The following is a 16121-nucleotide window of genomic DNA, read 5'->3' on the forward strand; positions in this document are numbered from 1 at the left end:
GGGATTTGGGGATCTGAACTTTAATAAGCATTGCAAGAGATCCTGCTGCAGGTGATCAGAGGCCTAACTTGGAAAAATGTTGATTGGAGTTTTGGTGTCAGATACTCTGGAGTTCAAGTCCTGTCTCTGCATCTCACCAGTCGTATGTACAACCTTGGGGAAATTGTTGACCTGTATAGGCTTCAGTTTCCTCATTTTTAATAGGCAGATGATAAAAACCCATCTCTGAGATTTAGAACTACAAAATGATGTTCTATAAAGTGCTTCATATAATTCAAGGCAGGTTAGTAAGCCCTCATTAATGTGAGCTAGCATTGCTATTAGTATAATTGCTTTCTTTATCTTTAGGATAGGAATTATTAGAAGATAACTGTTTATCACACGTCCTTCATAGTTGGCTGAGATTTTTAATTGATGCCTGTGAGTTCCTCTGATCACCCTGTGATTTTCCTCTGCGTGAATTTTGTCATTCCTATTGGTATTTTATTACCATTTCCATGCATAGCCATGGGCCTTGTATTTAGTAGGGAATCAAAATTTGCTGAATATTTTTGAATGAGCGCATGCCATCTGGCCAGGCCCTCTGTGCTCTACTCTCACTGCAACATCACACATCTGTTCATCTTCCCTCCCCAAGTGTTCTCCAAGGATGCTTTTGTCATATAGACCTGGTTGGGTTCCTTCCTGGCCTGACCTGTGCCAGTTCCCCATTTTATGTGAAGAGTGCCATCCCATGGGATCTCAATGATGCCTTCTTTGCATTAAAACTTCAGATTCACTTAATCATATAGCATTTGCATTGTGCACATATAGAATGTTAGAAGAGAGAGATAATGAGAGCCAAGGCTGGTGACTTGAGAGTAAGGGTTGGGGTGGTGGTGGGAGGGGGTGGGGGGAGAACGTGGCTTTGATGATCCATAGGGAATAGGCAACCACATTCCCTTTCACAGAAGTGTTCAGTTGAGTTTTTGGTTTTGTTCATTTCGGTGCTCTACAGTTTTGAAAATTTCATTTACTTCAGAACTTGGCAAAGAGTATCAAAAGAATAATTCAGAAGACATTGTCACAGTGTTAAGAGACAGTTGAACCTGCTCTGTGGATAAGTTCCATTTGAAGTCCTCCATCAGTGAATAAGTGCCAGTAACAGCTACACAGAGAACATGCATGTAAATACAGCTCTCCCTTGCTATCCGGAGGGAGGCAATTGGTGTGAATACTGAACCTACAGATGCCCCAGTCCCTTATATAAAAGGGCACAGTACTTGCAAGTAACCTAGCAATCCTCCCGTGTACTTTTAAGTCATCTCTAGATGACTTATAATACCTAGTATAATAAAAACAAGCTGTAAATAGTTCTTACACTGTAATGATTAGGAAACAATGACAAGGAAAGAGGTCTATATTTTCAGCCCAGACCTAATTTTTTTTGCATATTTCCAATCTGTGATTGATTGAATCCATGTATATGGAACCTGTGGTTCTGGAAAGTCGACCATACAAGGATCATGGGGTTCCAGTGTTCAGAGTTTGAAGGCAGTAATAAAGCATGGGGTTAGAAGCAAAGGAGTTTTTTTTTGGGGGGGGGGCATCTCGGCCATTTATAAGTTGTATGTGACCCTGGCCAAGTCACTTGAGCCCTCTGAGCCTCAGTTTCCTCCTCTGTAGAATGAGAGTAATACTCAGATTTTACTTCCCAGGGTTGCTCTGATAATTAAATGTTAAGTACGTAGTATGAAGCCCAGGACGTAGGTATCCCAGGACTGTTGTTGTTGTAGTCAGCTTTTTCATTGCTGTGACCAAAACCCCCAAGAAGAACAACTGAGAGGAGGAGAAGTTCACTTGGGGATCATGGTTTCAGAGTTCTCAGTCCATAGATGACCCACTCCATGGCTTGAGGTGAGGCAGCACATCTTGGGGGAAGGGCCCAGCAGAGGGAAGCTGTTCAGCTCCTGATGGGGTTCAGAAGCAGAGGGGCAGGGAGAAAGGGGTGCAGGGCAGATGCAACCTTCCAGGACATGCCCCCCAGTGACTCACCCCCTCCAGCCATGCCTCAGCTACCCACAGCTCCCACCCAGTCAGTCCAATCATGAGGATGGACTGATTTGGTCACAGCTCCCATAATCCAATATTTTTACCTCTGAATATTCTTGCAATTAATAGGAGCTTTGTGGTGGGGGGACACCTCATATCCATAATAATATTGTCCACTGTCCCCTTCCCCTGCAGCTTTGATGCTGCTTATAACCAGTGGTAGGGGAGAGAATGTCTTTCCTATTCTGGTTCCTCTCTGCTTTTGGCACCCTCTTTCTCTGGTGTCCTCTTATCTGTTGGTTCATATCAGACTGGTCACTTCCTTGTAGCTGAGCCAACATACTAATTGCTGGGAGTTCATGGCCGCTCTATCTACAGTTTCTCAAAGTTCAGCCGTGAAGGTACATTGACTTCCTGGCTTCCCATTCATTCACTGTCACCTGAGTTCCTAATTGCTATTGCCTAACCAGGTGTGTGCTCGCCTCTCAGGAGGTGCATTTCTCTCCCAGGGTAAATATAAATGTACAGAGCATAAGCATAATTTCCGTGATTGGCTTCCCCCCAGCCCCATATTTTGTAGAGGGAAGTTTCATGGCTCAATGAATCCCAGTCTTCTCAGTCATCAGATCCCTTTGAAATGCTTTAGAAAAATACAGCTTCCAGGTCTCCCTCCTAGTTCTTTTAAATTGAAGTCTTAGTGGCTATGAACCTCTGGAATAAAATAAAAAACTAGGATTAGGTGCATAAATAGTACAATTTCTGAGATGAATCATTGCCTAGTCAACTGATGGCCATTGCATCCAAGTGGTCTCTCTCTTTTTTCACATGGGGTAGAGCAGAAGAAAACTTAAGATTTTGAGTTTCCTGCTTCCTGATTCTCTCAGGAATGCTGCAGACCCCACCTACGATGGCTTCAGGATTCTGTGAGACTTCATCTCCTTCAAGTTCAATTGTGACAGCTCTCACGACAGTGCTTTCCAGCCTTCCCTGTAAAACCCCTCTGGAGTGTGCACTGGCTCCAATCAGTGCCCTGCACTAGGGGTATAAGGATTGAGCCTTCAACTTGTGCTTCATTTGCTTCAGTGACCTAAGACTCTATGAGAAGGTGGAAGTTTATTTGCTTCAGTGACCTAAGACTCCATGAGAAGGTGGAAGTTTATATTCAAACAGGGGTGAGTCAGAGCAGCCATTGGGAAGAAGAGGTGGCAGAAAAACAGGAAGAGGAACAAGAGGATGCCTATTTAAGTTACATGGGAGGAACAATCCTAAAGCACATGAATTGTGCTCTCTGTGAAGACTCAGAATGACTGAGAGAACGAGGTATCACGTTAGTGGCCTTGTGTGTGCTCCTGATTTCCACTTACTCTGATAGGGGAGCCCTCCTTCACACATTGTGTTCCTGAAGAGTTATGTGCAAACCGCTTCTGCAAACTGGATCTGCTAAGGGCTGCTATCTTCTCCCACTTGGCTTTCTTTCTGTTGGCAGCAGCTCTGAACACCTGAGCTCTTAGTGCCTCTCTCTTGCATCTGTCAACAGGCACTCTGTAAGTGGATTCTGAAGGGCCCTCCCTTTTTCCTGGTGGAGAGGGGATGCACCACCTCCTCGGTGCCTCCTAACAGTTGCACGAATCGGTTTTCATCACATGATGCTTTGTGTTTCGAATGCTCCTCAGGTGGTTTGGCACCCTGATTCTTTCTTCCCACCCACGGCACACATGCACATTGTAGAAAAATGATAGGGAGATGTTCAAAAGACGGAAGGAGGAAGTTCTATGTAAGATGAGCTAGAGCTCGATTTTTGAATTTTACTTCTTCAAGACAAGGAAGTTGTGTTGGGTGCTCCTGTGTGGCCTTGTACCATATTCCTGTAGCATCATCTGGAATGGGTTGCTGGCCTGGGAGAAGGAGGGAGAAAGATTCAGGCAGGATGGGAGAAGGAGAAGGGTGTGTGATACACACAGGAGGGTCTTTCCACCACAGCACTGGTGACATTCGGGGGCCAGATGACTCTTTGTTGTAGGAGGTGGTTCTGTGCATCCTGGGGTGTTAAGCAGCATCTATGACCTCTACCTAGTAGATGCCAATAGCGTCTTCCCTCCCAGCAAAGATGTCCACAGACATTGCTAAACGTCTCTGGGGGGCACAGTTGCCTCCGGTTAAGGATCAACACACCCTGTTGAGCTTGCATTGGTCTGGATCTGTCCATGGAAGAACTTGCCTTAACCATTCCTCTGGTGTTTCTTAGATATTTCCTTCTAATAATTAGGCTTTCCTTGGCCTGTCTTTAACTGTGTGGTCCTGGAAGTCCATTCTGCTTCCTCACACCTCCAGTGACTTGGGTCTGTGCCTAGAGTCAACGTCCCAGGGCCCTGCCAGGATACAACAAGATATTGGTTGGGTAAAATGTATTGAGTGTCAACGTGCAAGCCAGGTCTGCTGCAGGAACTCCAACCAGAGCCATGAGGTCTCTATCATAAGGAAGCTCACCACCCTGCAGCAGGAAGCACTGTTGAGGGAAGGTTTCTAAATTATGAGAACCAGGAGACACATTTTGAATCCCTCTTCAAATCTTTCCTCTCACAAAGAGAAACTGAGGTCAGGGTGAGCATGGGACTCACCTGATGATGTCCCATGTCCAGGCAGAGATGGGATTGGAGGATTGTGTGGATGATAGTCACAGCGGATTCCCTCTGGTACTTTCGCTGTCTCTCTAACTTTAGACAAGAATACTAGTGACCTCGGGTGGTGGTGATACCGCCAGAGCATCAAGGTCCTCTGGGAGGAGGGACTCCATAAGGATGAGTGGGCTACCAATAAGTGGGAGGTGGCTAGAGAAGGAGCCCTAAAGGAGGGATAGGATCCAAAAGGTGAAATTGGGCACCAGCATGGCAGGAAGTGACAGAGAAACAGTGGCAGGGGCTGGGGTTGTAGCTCAGCCGAAGAGCAAGGCCCTGAGTTCAATGCCCAGCACTGCAAAAACAACAGCACCAACAACGGTGGCACGAAGTTTGGAAAACAGGGACAGCAGGGAAGAGCAATCCAATGGGTCGGAGAACAAGCTGGCAGAAGGAAGGGATAGGAAGGAAGGGAGGCTGGAAATTGGGGACCTTTAAATTAAAATGCTCACTAATGAGAAATAAAAAGTGTGAAGAAGCATTTTAAGCTAAAACAGTATTTTGTTTCTTTGTCACATCCCCTTCGTTGTCCATTTGGATTGTTTCACATGTGCATGCATCCATAGGAGTAGTGAGTGCTGGGTGCTGGATTAGATCATGAGTGCTGGGCGCTGGGTTAGACCGTGAGTGTTAGGCACTGAGTTAGACCATGTATTGTTGACCGTGGAGATTCTTCACTTCCCACCCCTGTGACCTTTCTCTCCCAGATCATCCTGGACTTCCATGGGCGCTGCTGAGTCTTAGATGCCCCAAGCTCTCTGGATGATTGGCAACCGGAATGAGTTAGCCTGGAGACGTTCAGACCGCCTTTCTATAACCACAGAAGAGGTGTCAACCGCAGATAGATCCTTGGAGCAAACAGAGATCCGCTCAGAAGAGCTTTTGAATAAATGAAATTGCTCTGAATGGCCCTGGTGTTGAAGTGACTTGTCGAAAAAAGTTGGATATATTAGAGGGCTGGGTGCCCGAGAAGCACCTGTGGCATCGGGATTTTCGGTGTGACACACCTGTCCTCTGGGGCTTGCGTTGCTAGCCTCCAGCTTACACTGTGAAAAAGATACAACATGCTTGTGTGTGCTTTGTGCTTTGTGTGTGTGTGTGTGTGTGTGTGTGTGTGCTTCTCTGGTCTGTGGTTATTTAACTTCCCACGCTTGCCTGTCCTCCATTGTGAGCCGACTTATTGTCTTCTTGGAAGACACAATTCAAACCATCACACTGTCTCCACCGTCTCTCCCACTCCAGGCTGGGGTGTAGACTGCTGTGCTGGAGGGGAGGGGAGAGCTTGGAGGGGTGTGAGATCAGGGAGGGGGTAGTTGGCAAGAGGGTGGCATTGCCCAGGCTTGCGGTGTGGAATAGTGAGGATTGCTGTCAGCTCCGACTTTCTCTCTGTACCCTCCCAGACCCTCTCACGCTTTTTCTCTGGTCACAGTTTTCTCTGTTTTCCCCACACTTGTGTGGAGAGATTGCTTGTGTTTATTTTCTTGGTATCTGGGGTTGAACCCAGGGGTGCTTTACCACCGAGCCACATCCTCTGCCCTTTGTAGTTTTTATTTAGAGACACAGTCTTTCTAAGTTGCTTAGGGCCTGGCTAAGTTGCTGAGGCTGGCCTTGAACTTGTGCTCCTCCTGCTTCAGCCTCCCGAGCCCCTGGGATTGCAGGCGTGCACCACTGTGCTGGGCTATTGCGGATATTTAGAAAGTCATTGTTTAGACTCCTACAGGCAAGGCGGCCTTCTTAAGCATCTCTATCATGATTTGTAGGAATTCAAAAGGAGAGTGAATGGGATCTGTTTGCTCTTTGAATTTATGACTCATAGCATTGACTATCTATGTAGCACTTACCCATAACAGTATGCATGCAACAAAGTATTTGTCAAAAGTATGAGCTGATCAGGGACTCTCATGACTTTCCCAGGTGATAAGAGCAAAGTAGTGGGGGGCAAACGAATGTGTAGTCACTGAAGTAACCCACAGCTACCTTTACCTTATTAGCATAGTGAAAGCACACCCCCAGGTGGAGAGTCACAATGATCATGAGACATGCAACACATAGCATGACATGATAAAGAAGAGCAGAGGCTTGACTCAGTCCCACCTCCACATGTGACATCCAGAGACCATGTTCCTGCCTAGCCTGTACATGCCACAAAAGCTGTACCCCTTTGTTCCTCGTTGGAGTTAGCTTGGGATTCCTGCCCCCCCCCCCCACCAAGTATTGTCTCCTTTCTGGCTCAGGTAGAAGCCCCCTCATCAAGCCTTGACTGTGCTTCATTTCTTTCTGGGTCCAATGTCTGTTTAACTCTGGTTCCAAGAACCTGAGATTGGAAACAGTTCCAATTATGATGGTGTGATAATCCCATGAGTTAAGAGAAGAGAGATTAAATGGGTGAAAGGCTTTAGATGTGGGGGGTCTGGACAAGCCTAAATAGGTAAGATGAGGGAGATGATGTTAAGAATGGGAAGGGTTCTGGGCTAAGGGAATAGCCCGAGCAAATGCCCTGGGGCCAGCAAGATAGCTGTTGGCATGTTGGAGAAACTAAATGAAAGGCAGGGCATCTGGGCTGTAGCAAGCAAGAGGGAAATACAATAGGGGATGAGATTGGAGCAAAAGGCCGGGGCCAGATTCCAGCAGTGGGTTTTTTTTTCTCTGAGTGCATAGAGAAGCTGCTAGTGAGTTTCAACTTGGAAATTCATATCTTAGGTATTTTGGTTTGTTTTGTATTTAGTTGAGGCGTAACCCACCGGAAAGTGTTCAGATCTTAAACACACCTCAAGTTTTTAACATATATATACCCAGACTAGGATATAGAATATTTCCATCACGGACTTTGGTTTTAAGACCACTGTTGCTGCTGTGTCAAAAACAGATTGAAGAGACTGAGGTAGAAGGATCTCAAGTTGGAGGCCAGCTTTGGCAGCGTAGAGAGACTGCCTTTAAATAGATAGATAGATAGATAGGCTGGGTCTATAGTTCAGCAGTTAAGTGTCCCTGGGTTCAATCTCAAGTATGAGGAGGTTGGAGGCAGGATTGAAGACAGGGTGGAAAAGGGAAGATCAGTTATAAATGTTTTGAGTCCATTTGGCAGAGTGATGATAGGCGTGGGATAGCAGTGAGGAGGGGAAGAAGTGAGAGATTTGAAAAGAGTTTTGGAGATGGAGACAATCAGACTTGCCTTGAAATGGATATGAGGAAGTGAAGGAAAGAATACTGATTCCTAGGTGTGGAGCCTGTGCCACATGGAATGACAACGGTGCCCTCACAGAGATGGAGCAGCTTAGTGGAGGACGGGTATTGGGGGTGGGGAAGAGAAATGGAAAAACCCCCCTCTGGACATGCTCATGTTGAAATACCCATGGAAGATGCAAGTGAGATGTCAAATAGGACTGGATTAAAGATACAAATCCATGAGGCATCAGCATAAAAAGGTGAGAGGGATCAGCAGTCATGGGTAAGATTACCTAGGAAAATCAGGAAACAAGGAAAGAGAAAAACATGGGCCTCATGCTTAGATGCAGATAATGGAGGAACCAGCAAAGGAAATGGAGGCAGAGAAATCTAAGACAGAAAGAGTCTGTTGTGGAAGACAAGAGGGAAGCACGTTGTGCGCAGTCGTGGTGCATGTGCGGGGGCGAGGGGGACAAAGTTAAAATAAAATATTTATGCCCATTGCATCTGGTGATAAGGAGATCAAGGTGACCTTAAGAAGTCACCCCTGTGGAGCAAGGTGGGTATCAGCCAGATCTGACAATAGGAGGTACTTAATGGAGACAGGTTTTGATGGTATTGAAGCAAAAGGAGAAATGTATTACTGAAAGAGAACACACGGTGGCGCACGCCTGTAATCCCAGCAGCTCAGGAGGCTAAGGCAGGAGGATAATGAGTTCAAAGCCAGCTCAGCAACTTAGCGAGGCCCTAAGCAACTCAGCGAGACTCTGTCTCTAAATAAAATATAAAAAGGGCTGGGGATGTGTGGCTCAGTGGTTAAAACAAAACAAAAGAAAAAACAAAACAAACAAAAACCAGACACCGGCTGGTCTGCAGAGAGCCATTTGACATAAAGAGAAATTTTTAAAATGAGAGCTTAGTTGTCTGATAATGGGAATTCTCCAGGATAGAGGGAGATGTCTGGTCCAGAGGAAAGTAGAGAGAGCTTAAGGACCCAGGACCACTAGGAACCCAGGGCAGAAGTGGAAGAAAAGAAGATGGACACAGGCGTTGGTCAGTTGGAGGTTTGGTAATGGGAAGATGAAGAAGTTAGGACCTATTTCTCTTTTCTGTTTTGAATGAAAACTAATGAAAGTGAGGTTGGGTCATGGAGGCCTGAGGATTGGATACGAAGTCGTTGTATAAAGGAGTTGGAGAGTGCGCTCTGGACACATCTGGATAGGTAGCCGACCACGAATGTGTGTCTGTTTTAGGTTTTTGATCAGAAATGAAAAGCGGAGCCACTCTGTGTGAGTTTCCCTGATCCCATGCTGCGGTGCTGACTGGAGAAGGCAGAGTTTGAGTGGACAGAAAGAGGAGCAGGGGAGATACTCTGTGATCAACCGTGCAATCCAGGCCAGCCAGGTAGGCCAGGGCATGAGGGGAGAGGGAGCACCCAGGAGCTCATGGGAGGCACAGAAGGCCTGTATGCTGAGCCTCCAAATGCTGAGCCTCCAAAAAGAAAATTCTCTCTCTGAACCATTCTTTGTCATTAGTGAACAGAACTGAGCACTTGCCTAGGAAGCAGGGGTGACACCCAGTGGCCACTCCTGGGAGTGCAGCTTCTTGGTCCTAGGTCATCAAACCAGGAGGCGCTTGCCCTGTTCCATTTGGGGGGTGTTCAAGCTTCTCCTTCTCCCCGCAACTGACCCTCAGCATTTGGTCCCACTGGCCCTGGGCATTCTAAGGCGATAGAGTAGGGAGAAGGGGACCACCTAGACCCCGGAGGCTGTTAGTTCCAGAGCTCAGACCCGCACTTCTCAGCCAGTTCCACGCTCTCCTGGGACAGATCCTGCAAAGCCCTGCCCAGGTTCAGATAAATGCCAGGTAGTGACACCAACATCTTCTAGCCCACAGTTGTCCTGGGAAATTGCCCTCCTCTCCACCACCTCCCAAGAGTTGACTGTTCTTTGTGATCAAAGAAAGTCCTATTGTCCCTGGCTCTGCTTGACCCACGTACTGGGATCTGGCTTAGTGTGGGAGGCCGCCATGTCCTGTGACCAGCATTTTCCTCTCCTGATTGGTTTGAGGCACTGTCGGTCACTTCCAGTGATCTGGCCGCCTTCAAGTGGCTGTAGAGGGTAGCCCCAATCTTGAGAGTAGTAAAAATGTCACAAATGTGTCTTCATGCATAGGGTGCCTTCCTGCAGCCCCATGGGTCGAGCTGTGCTCACCTGTTCCTTAGTAATATTACCCCTTTGCCCTGTTTGGGATAGAATGTTCCATGGAAACGCCCTTTGTGTGTCCCCTTCTCTTGCTCTGCCCTTGGGTGTGGCCTTCCTAGATGTCAGTCAACCTGCTGACAGCAGACATCAGATCAGGAAGCTAGACTCAACCCCCTGAAACCTGACCCCTTGCCTCATTTGAATGGCTTTTCCTCAATAAAAGGGGTCAGCACATGCTCTCTCTCTGTGTCTCTTTCTGAGGACCCTTAAGGTCAGAGAAGCCATCACAGGACCCCCAAAGAGAAAGGTACCTCTATCTCTTGTGTGGTTATTTCGTGCAGCCCAGTTCCCCTGGAGTGACCCTGAGTGTTTTTTGGCAATGGGAACGCAACAGCTTAGTCCAGAGAGAATCACAGCTTTCTCCCCATCACAGGTTCCTGTCACTTGTCATAGCTGGCTGAACGTCTGGGCCAAAGAAGCAGGTGCCTCTTAGTGTGAGGCTGTTCTGCCCAAGGGCAATACAAAGAGGACCATAACAGAACAGCTTGCCCTTTTTACAGCACCCCCACCTTTTTTTTTCTTTTTTTAATCTCAACACCTTTTATAGTTCTGGCATGATTATTTAATGTTTGAAGCATGATATTTACACCAAAGCATATTTCATAAACTTTAAGGAAAGAAATAACTTCATAGCAACGTGATCTACTATCGGGAAGGTGACACCTGATGTCCTTTCAAAAACTAAGAGAGCAGGTCGGGAGGTAGTTGAAAGAGAAGCATGCAGGACTCCGAGTCCCACAAACTTGGCTTCACATCCCAGCTCTGCCAGTGACTAGCTGTGGCACCCCTGGTAGGTCCTTGACCCTCCTGAGTACTTAGTGTTCCCCTGGGTGAAGTGGGGTAATCCCTCCTTCCCAGAGCTGTTGAGATGATTAAACAGGGTACCATCTAAGAAGCATCTGGAATAGAGTAGACACTCAGTGAATGTTATCTTGAAAATGCATTAATTCAGGTCATCCAAAGCTAGTTATTTGGGACATAAGTTATGGATCAAGCATTGAAGTTAGGCACTTGGTGACACCACGTAGCACAGCTTTCCCCGTCCCCCACCTTTTTCTGGTACTGGGGATTGAAGCCAGGGGCACTTTACCACTGAGCTAAATCCAAAGCCCTTTGTATTTTTATATTTTGAGACATGGTCTTCTTGCTAAGTTGCTAGGGCTGGCCTCAAACTTTTGATCCTCCTCCCCCAGCCTCCTGAGTTGTTGGGATTACAGGTATGTGCCACCGTACTTGGTGCATAGCGCAGCTGTTCAGACAGATAATTCTAGTTTGAATTCCAGATTATCACTTACTAGCTGTAGAAATGTATATAACTTCTGGGTCAGGGAGGATAATCTATTATTAACAATAGAATGATCGATTATAAGAAATTATTGTAATAATTATGTAGTCTAGATAGCGTGCCCAGCACAGTACCCGACATATATAAAGTTTGAAAAATGACAGTGATTATAAATGAATATGATCATGCTGAAACATTAAAGGGAGGAGATGCTTTTGGATCACATTTAAAGCCAGAAATGCAAATGATTTTATTTAGAGCATTAAACCCATTCTTAAACCAACTTCAGCTGCATTAAATAAAATGTGAGGTGCTGTTTCCCCTTATGTATATCTACCCATCACTCCCTAAATATTTAGAGCAAGAGAGATTTTCATTTGCTCCAAAGAGGCATGTGGTAAAATATTAAAATGGAAAGGAAGGCTGTACAATCTCTATAGAGTGCTTTTGGAAAAGTCTTTTGAAGATTTTAGATGTCTTTGCCAAGATTTTAGATGTCTTTGCCGTGTCCCCTATGGCCTGGGTGCACATGTCCTAATGTCCCCTGGGGAAATCCCTGTTGAGGGTCTCTATGTGCTTTGGTTCCGCTGCCTTAACTGAGAGGAAATGCAAACTCAGCCTGAATGCCCCTGCAGCTAGCTCCCAAGGCTCCTCCCAACCCTCACTTTCTCCCTGCTTCCTGCTCCTGCCCCTTGCTCCAGGAAGCCCTAGCAGTCCTAAGTGTTTGCTGGCTTTCTGCTCCTGCAAGGGTTGGGTCCACGCCCACAGCTCAGAGAAGCCCTGATCTGTGTACACAAACCCTTCCCTAGCTGCGTCACTTTCCTTGGAAAACCATTCACTAGTCCATAAAAGGGCCCCGAGCAGCACTTCAAACAAGCATGGACTCAGAGTCAAATCAGGATCCTTTGATTCAGGTCAACCTTCCTTCTCTTTCCTATGCTGGTGCCTCCCCCTCTCTGAGAGTTTCCCAGGGCTTCCCCCTCCTGCCGCACCCAGCAGGCTACCAGGGCTGGGCCAGGGTCTAGAGTTCCTATCTCCGGTCTCCACGGTAGAAAGCCAAGTGCAGATGGCTCAATTTTATTTTCATTCCTTGCACAAGGTCTTACTGAGCACATGCTAAGTGCCAGGGACTGTTCCAGATACTGGAGGTCAGCAGAGAACACTGACATTGCTCTTGTGGACTTTAGATTCTGAAAGAAGACAAATAATGAACAGGTGCATCAGGGAAATGTCAGGTTGTGATAAGTGCCCAAGTCTGGGGTGCATGAAGGACAGGAATTGTTATAGAGGACTCCTCGGTGGAGGTGACATGAGCAGACATCTGGGCAAAGGGAGGGAGGGAGTCATGGGAATGACAGAGTCAGGATTCTAGGCAGAGGGCACAGCCGAGCCCTGACGTGGGCTGAGCTTGGCATGTTTGAGAAACACTGAGGAGGTCCCATTTTTTTCTATGTCATCCTATAAAGAGCACTTCTTTTTACTTGTGAAAGAATATGCAAAACAGGCTTTACCGTTTAAACCACTTGTAAGTATACAATTCACTGGCAGCACTTTCTTTAATCTTCCTAAACTGAAACTTGGCCCCCATCCAATGGTAACTCCTCATTCCTTTCCCAGGGCACTGGCAATCCCCATTCACTTTCTGTGTGACGAACATTTGACATGCTGTCTCATTTCATCCTCAAAACTCCTGCAGGCCACAGGCTTTGCTATTATCCCATTATACAGATGAGAACAGAGACCGAGGGACTAATCTTAGATCACACAGCTAGCAAGCAGGGGAAAAAGGCCTCAATTTGCAGCTTTTTCTGACTCAGGCTTCTGTTCTTCTTCACCTCTCTGGTAGGGTAAAGGAGGCTGTTTTGCTGAGGGTTTAGTGTGGATTATAGACAATGCCAGAAGCTTTTAGCATTGAGACAGGATGGGGTTTGTTGGGCCAGACTAGTGCTATCTGAGAAGAAGGAAGGAGCTGCTGCCCAGAGACATGCGCTGGGGGTGGAGGGGAAGGCAGGTGATTGACACCTGTCTGTGCCACTCCTTTTCCACCTCTGCCTTGATACTCAGCTTCTCTGAGTGCATAAGCATGGTGTACCTTGGTGCTCGGTATCCAGATAGGCAAGCAATGCTGGCACCGCTTATTATTAGTAAAAAGCACAGCATGAGGTGCTGCCAAAAGAATCACCCAGGAGCTACTTGTGACCTTGACACGATGATGCAGCTGCTACCAGAAGAAAAAACAAAGCAAAAGTATGTCAAAGTGGGACTAGTAGAGTAGACTTACTGCAGGAAGAACAGTACCTAGCTCCCACCCAGGGCCAGAGTAAGTGTATTTGTGAGAATGGAGTATGTGTTGAGGAGAGACTGGCTCTATCTGTTGCAGCTGACAATCTGCCCTGTTCCATTATCCAGGTTGTTGGAAGAGCTATCAGGTTCCTGGCTTGGTGGTCTGGGCCAGGGGGTGTTGAGTTCCACTCCCTGTCCTACTCTGATAGCTGGCAAGTTGTCTTACCCCTCGGAGGCTCTTTTCTCTTATAAACATAATCATACTGACTTCTCAAGGTTGGTGAGAGGATCAAAAGACATAAGGTGCATCAATCAGATGCCTAATCAATGTCTAACACATATACAGTAGGTGCCCATAAATGTCCACTCCTTGCCTGGGTGAAGCAGGAGCTTGCATCCACCATCCAGGAGTCCAGCCTCTTCCCTCTTCTCATGATCTGCACCATTTCCAATCTTCTGGCTTCCCCCTAATCACCAGGTTTGGCTGTGGATTTGGGGACCCTAGTGTCTCTGTCTGATGTTTAGACTTGGTAATAAGAGACCATATGTAGTGTATTTGAATTTTGGGGAGCAATCTGGAAACTATCCCTCTTACCTATTTGGGGGTAACTACCTTGCCTTTAGCTATATTTTCTGGCAGGACAGTGCCTGTACCTCACCTCCCACTGTGGGGGCAGGAAGGGTTGGGTCCTATCCAGTACTCAGAATCTGGAGTGAAGGATAATGTTGGAAAGAGGGTCAGAATCATTTTAGGGCAGCAGTACTCAGCCCCACTTCCTAACCTGTGTCTTCCATTTCCTGATGATTCTGTGGGCACCCCATGCTCTGCCCATAAGTCCCCTGTTCATGTGGGCAATAGTTCCTGTTGTTTACAAATAAGAAAACTGAGTATCTCACAAGATCTCAAATTAATCCAGAGACTTCAAGGGGACTGGGATGGTAGGAGTTGCTAGAACATGGGAGACAGTTGGTTAGGAAAGGGCACCTGGCACAACCTTCCTGCAACCCTGTTCTGCTGGCAGCTGGACAGCAGGTTGTTTTGTTGGGGCATGAATGCTGTCAGCTCCAGGCAGCAACTGAGCTATTATTTACTTGTTTATATAATTTGTTTTTTAGTTGTACACATCGTTTCTACTTGTGTTATAAACTCCTCAGGGCTAAAGCTTCCTTTTATATCTCTTGTACAGTGTTGGAGCCCCAGACATGGAAGAGGCCGCGAAAGATCTTGTGGTTTGGCTTCATCTCTTAACACCATGGAATGTCTAACCACCCAAGACAACTAGAAACAGCTCATCTCAGAGAATCTCCTAGAAACGGAGATGCTGACTGTCCCCAGTCACCCTTTCCAATGTTTGCTGTTTTACAGTAAACCCATTTTCCCTACACAGAAGTCAGGCTCAGCAGTTTTCTCATGAAAACCCTTCAGCCTTCTCTTCCCTGAGCACCAGTGATGGGGAAGCCCAGCTGCCCACAGGACCAAGCAAATAGGGTGTGAATGAATGTGCTTATGTTGTTTGGGCAGTGAGGATGGCTGGGGACCGGAGAGCAAGCCTGGGACAGCAGTAGCTCTTCTCTTACTGCCGGCAGAATGTGGACTGAGTTTTGGGAGATCTGATAAATTTTTCAGAGAAGCTGGAAACCTAGAATTCTAAGTGGAATTCTTGATTTTCAAAAATGTTGGCAATGAATTTGAGTTTTAAAAAAACATGAGTCAAAGAAATACTTTCAAGGGCTGGGTGTGGCCTGGAGGCTACAGATTTGCAGATGCTGCAAGAAGCTGCCTGGGAACTAATTTGCATCCTTGGTACTTGTCACTGGTGACCTTAGACCTGGACACTAGGAACCAGCTCATGCTTTAGTCAGCCTACTCTGGCTCTGCCTTGTCCTTAGGAAGGTCAGGGATACTGCCATCTGGAGCCCATGTCTTCTCCTAGGTCAAGCCTCTGGCACCTTGGACTCTGGGAATCCCTGGCCAAACAGCACTCACCCGGCTTCCAGGGCCTCTGGGGAGCTCCAACCTTCCAAGCACAACCTGTCAACATCATAAGGCCTGAAGGATGGCCAAGGTGATGACTGTTAGGCAGAACAGAGCTGTGTCCCTATGAAGGAAGTGGTCCCCCATTGCAGTAAGGTGTAGTGTGGGATCAGGGATAAGACTGAGAGCTAGAGTCCTGGCTTGGGGAAGGTCTTCTTGCCACTGTCCTGCCTGTATCAACAGGCTACTGATTCATTGTCTCCCCTGGACCAGGCACTCTTCAATGCACCCAGCACTTTGTGTCATTGACCCCGATACCAACCCAGATACTTACAAGCAAAGGAACTAACCAAAGCATAGAAAAATAAGTTGCCGACAGCTAGTGAGTGAGTGGTTCAATCAGTTTGCAGACAGTAAAAAGCCTCAATCAGTGACCAGCCGCA

The sequence above is a fragment of the Spermophilus citellus genome (assembly GCF_964194105.1).
Source record: "Spermophilus citellus genome assembly, chromosome: 17".
Lineage (NCBI taxonomy): Eukaryota > Metazoa > Chordata > Mammalia > Rodentia > Sciuridae > Spermophilus > Spermophilus citellus.